This window comes from Carlito syrichta, unplaced genomic scaffold (assembly GCF_000164805.1).
Source record: "Carlito syrichta isolate Samal-C Ts95f unplaced genomic scaffold, Tarsius_syrichta-2.0.1 Scaffold305209, whole genome shotgun sequence".
NCBI lineage: Eukaryota > Metazoa > Chordata > Mammalia > Primates > Tarsiidae > Carlito > Carlito syrichta.
This window is the reverse complement of record NW_007249305.1, coordinates 473,376-481,697: the sequence shown is the minus strand read 5'-3', so window position 1 is coordinate 481,697 and position 8,322 is coordinate 473,376.

Below are 8,322 nucleotides of genomic sequence, written 5' to 3'. Positions count from 1 at the left end.
CCCCCTCCCCCCTCTCCCCGCTTCTCCCTGCGGTCCTCCCCCCCTTCCTCCTCCGCACTCTGCCCGAGTCTCTCCTCCCCTCGGTTCTCCCCTCCTCCCTCCCTTTTCTTCCCCACATCTTTCCTCCCTGCCTCTCCCTTCCTTCCCCACCAAGACCCGCCTCCCTCGCTGGGGGTGGGGTGGGGGCTCTGGTCCTAGGCAGCAGGTCACCTCTGTTCCAAGCCCTCCCCTGCTGGCTCCCCTCCCTGTCCGCCATCGGGCCGGGGGAGGGTGCCCCCTGGGCGGGGTCCCCTCTTGCTTCCCGCCAGCCACTGCACCCACGGCCCCAGCCCTCCCCCAGACAGGCACAGGGTCTGCTCACATTCGCTGGCTGCAGCCCCGTGCGAGCCACGCGCTTGGCCCTCGTGTGCACTCCGTCCTCACCACGGTCCACGGGAGTGGTGACCGCTGCCCCATTCTACAGCTGAGGAAACCAAGGCTCGGAGCTGCTCGAAGCCACGCAGTGAGCTACAGGGAGACACGTCCCGGGGTGGCCCGGATCTGTGGGTCAGAGCCTCGTGGCCGGGACCCTCCCACGCCAGCTGGGGTCCCAGCTCTTTCTCTCAAGTGTGGGTCTCGCTGGCTGCCCCATCCCCACCCACCCTTGGAGAGGCTGTGGGTGAGGGAAGCAATGCCATGGGTGCTCCGTGGTCCTAGCAGGTGGCCCAGATCCGTGCTCGGCTTCTGGGACTGTTGTTCGGCCCCAAGCTCTGTAAATAGCCTCGGCTCCCTCCCCCACAGCCACCCCTGCACGAGGCACACCCCGCACGCCACACGGAACACCCAAAGCAGACTTTTCTCCCACGGCAGCTGCCTCCGCGGTGTGTGGGCGCCGCGCGGCAGTGGCGGTGGCGGGAGGGAGGCGGTGGGACTGCTTGCTGGTGATAGGACAGCCGACCTACCGTCTGGCCGTCCCTAGAGGTGCACAGGCCACACGCCAGACACGCAGACAGTCAAGGAAAGCCGCTGATGAGCACTGAGTAACGGGAGTCATGCTCACAGACCACGTTTCCAAGAAGCCGTGACCGTGTGCAGAGCAAGGCCGAGACAGGCTCCTGGGTGACCCGCAATGGGTAAGCGCCCGCTGCACCCCCCTCATCTCCGTTGCCTCAGCAGTGCCAGTGCCTGCGGACCTCTGGTCTCCTGGGCCGGCATCACCGTGCCCCCTCTCTGCAGGGCACCAGTCCAGAGCTGGGCTCACCTCCCTGGATCCCCCCAGGGGACACACCCAGTGCAAACCCAGCCCCTGTCAGGGGCTTCTTCTCTTTTCCCGAGACACTGTGGAGGGAGGGGTCCCTCGGCTGTGCCCTCCTCTCAGTCCCAAGCTCACGAAACCCAAAGTTTCCTGGGTCTTTGGGTGGGGGCTTCCAAGGTACAGCGTGCGGACTAGGGGTTCACTTGGGCAGGGGTCAGAGGGACGCAGGGACTGGGCACACGGGCCTAGAAGGCATAGGACTGTCTCTGAGGCTGCTGTCGCATACACAAGCCTTCATTTATCCTTCTTTTACAAACCAACATAGTCTTTAAAATGTGCATATGTTACACACATTATTTTATGTGTATGTTTCACAATCAAAAGCAAAAATAGGCCGAGTGCAGTGACTCACTCCTGTCATCCCAGCACTTTGGTAGCCAAGGAAGGAGGATTGCTTGAGCCCAGGAGTTCAAGACCAGCCAGGGCAACATAGCAAAACCTTGCCTTTACCAAAAATACAGAAATTAGCCGGGTGTGATGGTGTGCACCTGTAGTCCCAGCTACTCGGTAAGTTGAGGCAGGAGAATCTCCTGAGCCCAGGAGGTCAAGGCAGTGGAGAGCTGTGCTCTTGTCACTGCACTCCAGCCTGGGCGACAGAGTAAGATCCCGACTGGGGGTGGGGTGGGGGGGGAGTCAAAATAAGAAAGTTAATACAAAAAGAAAAAGAGAAGACCCTTGTGGGGCGGGCGGAAGTCTGGCCAAGCCCTCCTCCCTCCATTCCGGGCCCTTCCCCACCCCCTAGCCTCCCGACCTGGCCCTGGGGCTGCCTCCCTTGGGGACACGGGGTAGGAAGGACTCTGAGTGTTTGTTTAGAGATGTGATTTCCTTACATGGCTGAGTTTTTTAAAAACGCATCTGCCCGTAGCAAATTTCATTCTCCCAAAGGCCAGGCCTCCGGCAGCCGGTGGGCGGGCCAGAGGGGGCGGGCCAGGAGGGTTGGGGGGGCAGGGCAGATGGGCCAGAAAACCATGGAGGCAGGTCCTGCCCAGCCTTGGGACTCCCCCCCCACCTCAGGAGAAAGAAACCAGGCGCAGATGGGGGCCCCAGTGAGGAGCACGTGACAGGCAGGCACTCTCACGGCAAGCCTGGGACAATTGTGGGAATTCCAGCCTGCTGAGACGGTCCCGGTTTCTACTATGTCTTTCCCTGCCTCTGAGCTTTGGCACCTGCTGTTCCTTCTCCTGGATCCCCCTTCCTGTGGCTCACCCAGTGTCAAGCACGGTCTCTTGCTGCAGGTCTAAACACTACCTCCTGAGCGAGGGGCTGCCCAAGGGGTGCCCTTCCCCTCTCCAAACACCGGACTCTTACCTGGTCCTGCGGAATGAATGAAGTGTGTTTGCTGCAGAATAGATCCTTGTGGGTTTCCTTTTGAGAGGAATCCGCTGGACCGTTAAACGGTCGCTTTTTTTCTCTTTTCTTCTGTCGACTTGTGTAGCCGCCTTGGAGAACCACATGGTAATTTCAGAAGCGTATTGACCTAAGCTACTTGGCCCAGTCACTTATGCAGCCTGGGAACTGTACCTCTTCAATGGGTCAGTTGCAGCGATTGCTAGCCCCCGAGAGCTATTTCTGAAACGTGTCCACACCAGAAGAGGTATTATTTAGCCAGGAGCATGAGGTTCAGGAAGCCGGTTGCTTTTCTTCGATGAAGCTTAGTATTATTTTAACGGGCATCTGCTTTGATTTCTGAACTTTTCACCTTATGGGCGATAAATATGGAATGGAGTCCTTTGTAGTTGAACCGGAAATAGAACAATTTCGGTTTGTCAATGAGAGGCTTTAAAGTTGGGGCTAGGAGGTTAATTCTGTCTTCATCTTCTTGGTTTTTCACCGCCAAGAAAAGCAGTACAGGACTCCCTGCTTTTCTAACTTCCCAGATGATTTATGGATTTAGCACTGTTATTTATGGGAAAACATCAGAAGAAAATTCTCTTTCTGTGTGAGCAGAAAAGATTGCGATAGGCCGCGTCCAGTGAGCAGTCTTCCTGTGTTTGCAGGCACGTCTCCCCTGCATGACACTTTGCAAGGGTTCCCTGCCCTTAGGACGAGCCTGGCTTCCCTCGGGGCCCGAAGGCCCCGAAAACTCTGGCACCTGTTGTCCCTCTCCCTGTGTATTGCCCCAGGCTCTGCGCTCCGGATTGAACATCTGCCCCAGCCCTTTGCCCAGCCTGTTCCCCCTGCCAGGCCCGCTCACTCTCCCTACCCTCTACTCATCAGTCTTTCCCTTCCCAGCTTAGCCGTCACTTCCACCAGGAAGCCTTCCCTGATGCTCTTGAATGAGTAACATGTGTTCTTTCTCTTTGCACGGTCCCTATCGTCACGCTCGGCTTGTGATATGATCTTGACACTCCCTCGTTCTCTGTCTCCTTCGCTGCACTACAAGCTCTCTGCAGGGAGGGGCCGTAGTTGCTTGCTTACTGCTGGACCCCAAGGATCTGCCATGCTGTTTGACATATGACAGGCGCTTCGTTATTGCTGGGTGAAAGGATGAACACATGGCCAGAAATTGATGGAGGTCCACCAGATTCTGATAGCACATCGTTAACGGTCTGTCGTTCGTTGTTCAGTCATTAATGTGGTCGTTCACTCCGTGCGTCCACCCGTCCGTGCATCCACCCGTCCGTCACCCAGCTCTCCATCCACTCAATTATCCATCCGTCCTTTCATCCTTCCTTCTATCCCCCGATGACCCATCAATCCATAATCCACCCATCCACCAGTCTATACGTCCTCCACCCACCCACCAGCCTGCCTATGATCCGTCCACCCTTTCTTCCATCTGCCTCCCCTTCCAGGTACCTGTCCAGTTATCCATTCACTCGTTAGCCGTCCTTTCATCCAGCCACCCGATTATCCATCCATCCATCCATCCGTCAGTCTATCCATCATCCATCCATCCGTTCCTCCGTCTCTCCACCCAATTACTCATACGCTCATTCGTTATCCACCCTTTAATCCAGCCACCCAATTATCCACCCATCCACCCACCCATGCATCCAGTTCTCTGACGAGGCGGAAACTGGTTGAAGTTGCAAAAGAGGAAAAGCAAGATTTCCGAGGTTAGTGTCGGGTTCGGTATGAGCTGACTGACCAGGCCCAGAAAACCAGAAGCACACTGTGGACACACCTAAGCAGGGCGGGACAGAGTAGTAAGGAATGGCTTCTCCAGCAGAGGCGGAAGCAAGTCCAGCCCCACACACTTACAGCCACCCACTGATGTCAGCTGTCCACTGCTTCCCGGCCTTCCCTTAACATGTCTCCACAGAGGCCTCTCTCTGGACCCAGCCCTGTCCTGAGGACTGTTGAAGCAGACCCAGATTTCTGCCCTAAAGATGCTCTGAGTTTATAGGGAGACTAGAAAAAAAAATCCAGGGATACAAAGCAGCCCCTGCTGCGAGAGAGGTCCGATAGCGTGCTTTCGAGAAGAGAGACGGAGAAGGAGGGAGGGCTGCCTATAGGACGGGCACTGGAACTGGATCTCAGGGGTGGGCAGGATTTCGATATGTGAGAATGAGGAGAGAATGTTCTAGAAAGAGGCAGTCAAACGAGCAAAGGCACAGACATGGGGTGGATCTAGACAAGTTCAGGGAATCCAGCAGGCTAGAGGGTAGAATTAGGAAAAGGAAGGTTCATGGGGGAAGAGGGATGCTTGGGCCACATCACAGCTCCGGCCTTGGAGGCCAGCGGGAAATACATTTATCTGATATGTATTTTAGCACCTGGGGCTGTGGCTGGGGACTAAAAGGAGGGATATCCGCTCTCCGATGGTACAGAGCTTGCGAGCCATTCCTAGGCACACGGGAGCCATGGCAGGGGTTGGAGCTGAGGAGGGGCCTGGTCACACGGGCCAGGTTCCCCTACCCTCGCCCATCCCCCTCCGTCTCGGAGTTCCCTCCGCCTCACAGCCATGCTACCGTAGGGCCTGTGGCCGCTTTGCTGGTGGTCTCAGTGGCGCCCAGCCTGCTCTCCCTGCCTCAGCCTCCCAGGTCTTCCCCTTCCTGCATTCAGTGGAATCTCTGCAAAGGAACACATCATGGCGCCCTCCCTGCCTACAACCCTTCATGGCTCCCAGGTGCCCTGAGTACAACTCCCAAGCTCCTTGTTCTAGACTAAAGCACCTTTTCCCCATGTGCTTACTCTTCCCACTTCTCGAAGGCCACATGGATTTTCTTCCATCTCCTCGATGGGTCACTGTGCTTTTCTCAGGTAGAGACAGAATCCAGCCTCCACTATCCCGCTCCTTGCAGGCTTCCCGGGGGGATGACGCTGCCGTCTGGGGGCAGACACGGATTCCTTGGGGACCCTCTCCGCCGCCCCAGGCTGAGCTCAGGGTCCCTCCTCTGTTATGAGGCATGCCGTAGCACCTCACACACAGTCCCATGAGCCCCTTGGGTGTGGGATGCTGCTTACAAGCATACTGCCGTTTCTCCCTGTCCCCAGCTCGGGAGTGTCCAGGATTCTTGGATTCCTGGGGATCCGAGGACAGAAGAGGGTTGGCCACAGACGGATAGGGGTGGGGCGCCTTCCTCGGTCCCCTACACCCCAGCAGGCCGCGGAGAGAGGCGTGATATGGGCCTCCCTCACCTCAGAGGAGGCTCAGACCTCCTGGGACTCCGGAAAGGTCTGGCAGGCTCAGCGGGGAGGAGGGGCCGGGCAGGAGTTGAAGGTGAGGCAGAGTCACCCCGCCATGCAGCCACCAGGGTCCACCCCCCGCCCCAGCGAGGCCCGGGCGGGAGGAGCCGCCCCCTCTGCGGCCTGGTCGGCTCTGGGCTCGGTCTGCCCTTTGTCTCTATTTATCTTTCCAGCCTGGCCCGCCCGGGGCTATTTTTGCTTCCTTCTTGTTTGTTGCCTGAGCAGCCTTGTGGCTTTAATTGGCCCATTTTCTGCGTGCTGGAGAGATGTTTCTCTCCGGGTCCCACCCCCACTGCCCCCTGGGCTGGGAGTAAAAGCCCCAAGTGGGGCTAACGACGGAGAGACGGGTGGACAGAGGCAGGCCCCCGACGACGACAGGGAGGGGAAGAGACACGGAGAGGAAAGAAGGGACAGAGACAGAGAAGGAGGGAGAGGGAGAAGGGGGGAGGAAGGCTAGCGCCGCAGAAGAAGAGTGGGAGCCCCAGGGAGCTCAAGACAGAAATAAATAATTGAGGGAAGAGGGAAACAGAGACAAAGACAGACACAGAAGCAGCCAGATGGATTCATATTCATGTTGCGTGACAAGAGGCAGGCAGAGGCCAGCGGGAGGGAGACAGCCCCTGGGACGCCCGGGGGGAGGGGAGGCAGGGAGAAGGAGGCTGCGGGGTCTGGGGAGGCCGGCTCGCCCAGCGCCCCGCCGCCGCCGCCTTCAGCCAGGGCTCCTGGCACCCTCTGCAGGGCAGCGAAGCCAGAGTTAGAGCCCCACTATTCGTGAGGGTTGGCAAGGGTGCCAGAGTGCTTTGTAAATGGTTGGCCCTTGGCCGGGGGGAAGGGGGGAGCCTTTCCCCAGGTATGGGGCTTCGGGTGGGTCGCCGTCCAGCTGCTTTTGAAAGTCAGGGGTGGTGGGGGAGGGCAAGGCTTAGCACCTTTATGTGTCGCTTATTCTGACAACAAAGTGTTGACCACCTCCTCACCGCGTCCAGCCTCCTCTCGGGGCTCTGAAGATGAAGGTGACAGGCAGGGTTACGCCCCCACCCAAGGCCCTGGCCTTCCTGGGTCCAGAGGATAGAGTCTGTGCCTCCACCCAGGGGCAGTCAGGGCCAGCTTCCCAGAGGAGGCAACCCGGAACAAAGCCTCGAAGGCTCTTCTCAGTGAAGAAGGCAGGGAAGGGATTCCAGGCGGACGGATGAGCCTCTGTAAAGGCACAAGGATGTGGAAGGATGGGGAGGTGGACTCAGGAAGTAGAGGGTGAGGGGATACAGGGGACCAGGCCAGGAAGGGGGACGGGGGCTGGATTTTGAGAGGCCTTGAGTGCGGGGCATTTAGGGGGAGGTCCTGGAAAAGATTCCAGCGCAATCCTGCGGACACAGCACAGAGCGCACAGGATAGAGAATGGGTGACCGGAGGGGGCTGGGGTGGAGAGAGCCTTAGCAGGCAGGACCAGGTGCTGAGGGAGGGAGAGATGGCAGGTCTGGCCTGCGGAAGGAAGGCCCCCGGGGGAATGGCCCGCCCTGGCCCCGCTGCCTGGGGATATCGGCTTCCATCCCTGCCCAGCTGTGTCTCCCTGGCCTGTTCCGGGAGCCAGAGCCCCGGAGAGGAGCTTTGAGGAACCCGTGGAGACCAGCTAGTTCAGGGATCCCAAACCATTGCTCTTAGGCGGAATGTGGAGGTGGCTGGGGTGAGACTGGAGGGAGTGGTGGGGCCTGGGGCAAACTGGGGTGCGCCTTTTAAGTTGCGTCTTTTTTCAAGACAGGATGTTGGGCAAAAGGAAAGGCTGGTCAAATTGTCCCGCCAGCACCACCGTTGAAGGCCTCCGAATCACCCTCCCTAGGCAGTGGTGGGGGGAGGCCAAGGCCAGAGTGGGCAAGAGACTTGTCCAAGTCCGCACGGTAAGAGCGAGCCACTCCTCCTCATAGCCTACTCATCGCCCTGCTGGGGTAAGATTTTCCTCTGCAGAGGAAGAAACGGAGGCTCAGAGAGGGGAGCGTCTTGCCTGATCCCACAGCTAGTGGGCTGGCTAGGCTTCGTCAGTCAACACTCCTTTCAGGAAAGTGACTCAGCCCTGCACTGCCTGGGGGAAGGAGAAGCCTCCCTGGGGTAGGGAAACGCTAATTGCCTGAGAAGAGATCACTGGTGTGGGTAGGGGGAGGTCGCCTTAACGGGAGGGTGGCAGGGGGTGGGCACGTCAGGGAAAACCAGCGGGGGGGGGGGAGGAGGCCCCCAGGGGAGGCCCGGCTCAGGGGGGCCTCAGAGGGGCCTCAGACGAGGCCCAAGGCCTGCCCACCAGCTGCCGGGCAGCTACTGGGGTCAGGGCCTGGAGGCCGCTGGGCCTCAAAGGCCCCCCTCACCCTGGCCTGCTGAGTCAGAAACCCTGCCGAGTTGGACTTCAGAGAATA